Source organism: Macrobrachium nipponense, chromosome 2 (assembly GCF_015104395.2).
Source record: "Macrobrachium nipponense isolate FS-2020 chromosome 2, ASM1510439v2, whole genome shotgun sequence".
Taxonomy (NCBI): Eukaryota; Metazoa; Arthropoda; class Malacostraca; order Decapoda; family Palaemonidae; genus Macrobrachium; species Macrobrachium nipponense.
In genome coordinates this window covers 144,807,490-144,813,075 of record NC_087201.1, presented here as the reverse complement: position 1 = coordinate 144,813,075, position 5,586 = coordinate 144,807,490, and positions in this window count along the sequence as shown.

Sequence of the window (5,586 nt, the reverse complement as noted above, 5' to 3'; positions counted from 1 at the left end):
TTTAAGTGTGGAAGTTTTATCCATGAAGTTTGAGCAATGTTTAATTCTAGGAAGCACACAATCTTCCTTAAATATTTCTATTTTATAACGACTTCTGCGATGCAACCTTTAAAATGATCTGCTGTCCATTTCATGATCATTGGTAATATATCATTAAAGGAAAAAGACCCTTACCACTTTCACTCTTGCTTAGTTTTAACTCTATGCCTTCTCTTTTGTAAGTCATCGAGAGAGAGAGAGAGAGAGAGAGAGAGAGAGAGAGAGAGAGAGAGAGAGAGAGAGAATTTTTTGTTTGTACAACGCTCGTTTCATATCAGCTTGAGAACGCCACTTAAAGAAGAGTTGTTTGTTTTTTCGCAATTTTGTTTTATTTTTATCTATTATACTATTATCTCTTTTCATAAGGTCAACATATCGAGAGTTACGATTGGGAAACAGAGCTCGTTAAATTTGATATATTCTGAAAAAGTTTCCTTTAGAAACCTAGAGCTATCGCAAACTATGTGCAGTTGTCATTTTTAACATGTAACTTACAAATACAGAATAGTTTTTGTCTGCGTTCATCATATCCCGGACGTTTTCATAATATTATGACTCTCCTGTGCCTCTTACATTACTTTGCATTTACGTGCAATACTCAAATTGGTTTTTATCGGTAGACGTTTTGTCGTTTAAGTTTAGTATAATTTTGAAGACTCGATATACTAAGGTATTTTTGATTGGCTCGTCCAGTAATGAGCAGTTGTGTAATTATTCTATTCCTTTTAACCACTCAGGAACGGAAATAATTTAGAACTCTCTCTCTCTCTCTCTCTCTCTCTCTCTCTCTCTCTCTCTCTCTCGTCTCTCTCTCTCTCTCTCCTCTCTCTCTCTCTCTAATTTATATAATTCTCTTCATTTTATAAGGATATTTTCTTAATTATCTTTTTCATTATTTTTGTTGGTAAATAAAACGTATCTTAAGATTTCATTTAGAAGAATGAGTTAACCTTCCCCATCAGAAACTCAATAAACGCCTCAACTATATCAGTTACTTAATTTCTAAACTAATTAATTACCTTAATAACCGGCCCAACACACCCACCCTCCTACACACCCCCAACCCCTGTACACTACAACCCGCCCACACACCCCCACCAGTGCCCACCAAAATCCCCCTCACCCACTCCGGAGAGCAAAACTGAAAGAAGCTTCGAACGTTCTGAACAGTTGATGCCTTACATTTCTAGAAAAGGAATCAATAACAGCGAACCATTACCAGGAATCTCGACAGAGAAAGGGATATATTCCGTAAAAGCGTTTCTAGGTAAGGACAGTGATTATATTCTTAGGACACATTCTTTGATGTCCTCTAATGGCGGTGTACCATGAGAGAGAGAGAGAGAGAGAGAGAGAGAGAGAGAGAGAGAGACGAGAGAGAGAGAGAGAGGAGAGGGATATTTATTTTAAACGAAGAAGAAAATATACGAAAATCCCAATTTGGATGTTTAAGAATGTGAGGTTAAAACTTAATGAAGTGAAAGGCAATGACAAATTTATCCTTGGTTTATATGTATGTATATGTATATATATATATATATATATATATATATATATATATATATATATAATATACACATATACATATACATGTATATGTATATGTGTACATATATACATGTATATGTATATATATACACATATATACAATAGTTTGTATACTCTCTCTCCTTGAACAAAGAATCGGCCATAATATGATATATTAATTTCTTATGCATCCACAATAGCTCATTATTGTTAGAACTTTGGCCTCAAAATCGTAATTCACCTCCAGCCCATCATTTTCTAAACTTCATATTGCTATTGATTATCGCGGTAAATCCATCATCACCTTGGCATATATATATTATATATATATATATATCTATATATATTATATAATATATATTATTATAAATATATATATGCAAAGGTGGATGATGGATTTACCGCTATAATCAATAGCAATATTGAGTTTAGAAATTATGGCGCTTGGAGGTGAATTTACGATTTGAGGCCAAAGTTCACAATAAATGAGATATTGTGGATGCATTAAGAAATTAATATATCATATTATAGGCCGATTCTTTGTTCAAGGAGAGAAGAGTATACAAACTATTGTATATGTGTATATATATACATATACATGTATATATGTACACATATACATATACATGTATATGTATATGTGTATATATATATATATATATATATATATATATATATATATATATATATACATATACATACATATAAACCAAGGATAAATTTGTCATTGCCTTTCACTCTCTCTCTCTCTCTCTCTCTCTCTCTCTCTCTCTCTCTCTCTCTCTCTCTCTCTCTCTCTCTCTCTGTTTGAACAAAGAATCGGCCTATAATAAGATATATTAATTTCTTAATGCATCCACAATATCTCATTTTATTGTTAGAACTTTGGCCTCGAATCGTAAATTCACCTCCAGCCCATCATTTCTAAACTTCAATATTGCTATTGATTATAGCGGTAAATCCATCATCACCTTGCATATATATATATATATATATATATATATATATATATATATATATATATATATATATATATATATATATATGCAAGGTGATGATGGATTTACCGCTATAATCAATAGCAATATTGAAGTTTAGAAATGATGGGCTGGAGGTGAATTTACGATTCGAGGCCAAAGTTCTAACAATAAAATGAGATATTGTGGATGCATTAAGAAATTAATATATCTTATTATAGGCCGATTCTTTGTTCAAACAGAGAGAGAGAGAGAGAGAGAGAGAGAGAGAGAGAGAGAGAGAGAGAGAGAGAGAGAGAGAGAGTATACAAACTATTGGCAAAGACTTCATTACTAAAAAGGCAAAATGGATGATTTAAAAATCTTCCAACTTCACAAGGCACTTCAAAACGTATAAACAGAAAAGTAAAAATGCGCCGAAGTTTTTTGGCGCAATCGATTTTTCTGCCCGATGTTAGCCTTAGCCACGGCCCATAAAACGTTTAGCCGCGGCACATGAAACTCAGCTACGGTCCGGTGGTGGACTATGTTGTTGGTACCTATAACGCTGCCAGAAGTACTTTTAAGGCTAACTTTGACCTTAAATAAAATAAGAAATATTGAGGTTAGAGGGCTGCAATTTAGTTTGTTTGATGATTGGAGGGAAAATGGTCAACATAGCAATTTGCAGGCCTCTAGCCTCAGTAGTTTTTAAGATCTGAGGGCGGACGGACAGACAAAGCCGACACAATCATTTTCTTTTACAGAAAACTAAAAAGGAAGAACACCGATAAATTACATGCTTGCTGGCAATTCGGTAGATATTTGTAGATTTTTTTAATCGTAACAAAGGAAACTTTACTCGTTCTATAAGCTATTTATAAAAACAATGCAGCTAATTTTCCTCTAATTCTCAGCTATTATTTCTTTTTTTTTTTTTTTTTTTTTTTGTCAGCATCAATGCATTACATGCTTCCGGTCAATTCTGTAGATATCTTTAGATTGACCAAATTATAACAAAGTTCATTTCCTTTGGTGTATAAGGAACTTATAAAAACAATACAGCCAATTATACTCTTATTGTGGACTATTATTTCTTTTTGTCTTGAGAATGGATTTGAATTGCTAATATACTGTTTATCAAATTTCTAGATAACCAAAGTGAATAATTGATCCCCTGAAATTTTTGTCATTTTTATAATTGGTTTTGCTTCTTTTACTACAAAGTTTTTATGCCTCTTAACTCATCTAACCTTTTTTATTATTTATTCCTGTATGCAATTAGTATTTCTTATCGGGAGGTAGCACCCCAAATCTTTTTTTTTTTTTTTTTTTTTTTTACCAGACCTACCTGTTACTCAACATCTTTTGGGTTTGAACCCTTCCCTCTTTCCCCAGCCTCAAAACCTTCTTGAAATTTGTATACCGTTACAATTTTTTATGCATCCCTTCTCATATTATTCTCGTATCATTTTTCTCTAACTTTTAAGAGTTACTTGCACGTAGGGCTGTGGCCCAAGTCTGACTCCGTTTCCTATTGAAGTTTTATCTACTTCCACTTTGTCTTCAGCCAGATCAAATCAAGGTATTCCATCTCTCCTGCCTTGACATAAAATTCAACAAACCTTTCCTCACCTTGCTTTGGCGAGTGTATTTAGCCAAGCTATTTGATAGAGAACGAATTAATTCCTATTGACAAGCGCTTTATGATGCATATTTCCATTGACCCTCTCCAGTCTACTTTACTCCCGACTCTCCTTATACACCAGTCTACCGATTGCTCCAGTTCTTCTATGGCATCTTTCTTTGCAATTGAATAGCATCGTACACCCAGCCTCTGTACATATCCAAATCCAGACAAGCACGATTTAGATTCTCACACACACACACACACACATATATATATATATATATCTATCTATCTATATATATATATATATATATATATATTATATAGATAGATAGATATATATATATATATATATATATATATATGTGTGTGTGTGTGTGTGTGTGTGTGTGTGTGTGTGTGTGTGTGTGTGTGTGTGTGTAAAGGAACGGGCAGGCGTTATAGATGAAAAGTTTGAACTTCCGTTGTCAACGGTGCACATTTTCTTTCCAACAAGAAATAATATATATGTATATATATAAAATACATATAATATATATGCGTATATATATGTATGCATGGATGTGTATATACGTATGTGTGTATGTGTGCGTTTGCGTTTGTCTGTGTGCTGGAAGTTTACACATAATAAATTTTTTGTTTATCAACAATTAATTATTTTTAAGTGACCACTGTCCTTGGTAGAAATAATGACCCTTTAATATTTTTGTTCCTTTAGAAGGGCAGTATTTCTAATAATATCGCTCTGTCCGAATGTTGTTGGCAGATGGAGTCCCACAAACTCTGCCTAAGTCCGTGTCAATCTCAAACAGTCGAACACACCGGAAACCCACCGAAAACTGGTGAGCGCTCTCCAGATAGTCGTAGCGCAATTAGGGGCAACTCACGAAAGGCCTCCCGCAAGGGAAGAGGAACTTTACTCATTACTCGGTATTGGAAGGTCTGGCTTGGATCGAGGAAAGCCAAGATGGCTCCACAAGTCGATTTAAGCTGAAGCTAAGCCTAGGATAGCTTGGCTTCTCCAACGGTTTCAACTTTTTGTAGTTAAGTTAAGTATATCTTAGTTTAACCAGACCACTGAGCTGATTAACAACTCTCCTAGGGCTGGCCCGAAGGATTAGATATTTTTACGTGGCCAGAAACCAATTGGTTACCTAGCAACGGGACCTACAGAAAATTGTGGTATCCGAACCATATTATATCGAGAAATGAATTTCTAATCACCATAAATCAATTCCTCTGGTTCCGCGTTGGCCGAGCCGAGAATCGATCTTTGGACTACCGAATTGGTAGCCGAGCGCGAAATCCACCCGTACGACGAGGAACCTCACTTTTTTTTTTTTTTTTTTTTCGTATTGCTCGGTTATGTTTCAGCATATCTTGATCCCATGAAATGTTTACAAACGTAATTTCAGGTTTTGTCAATTTTGTTAC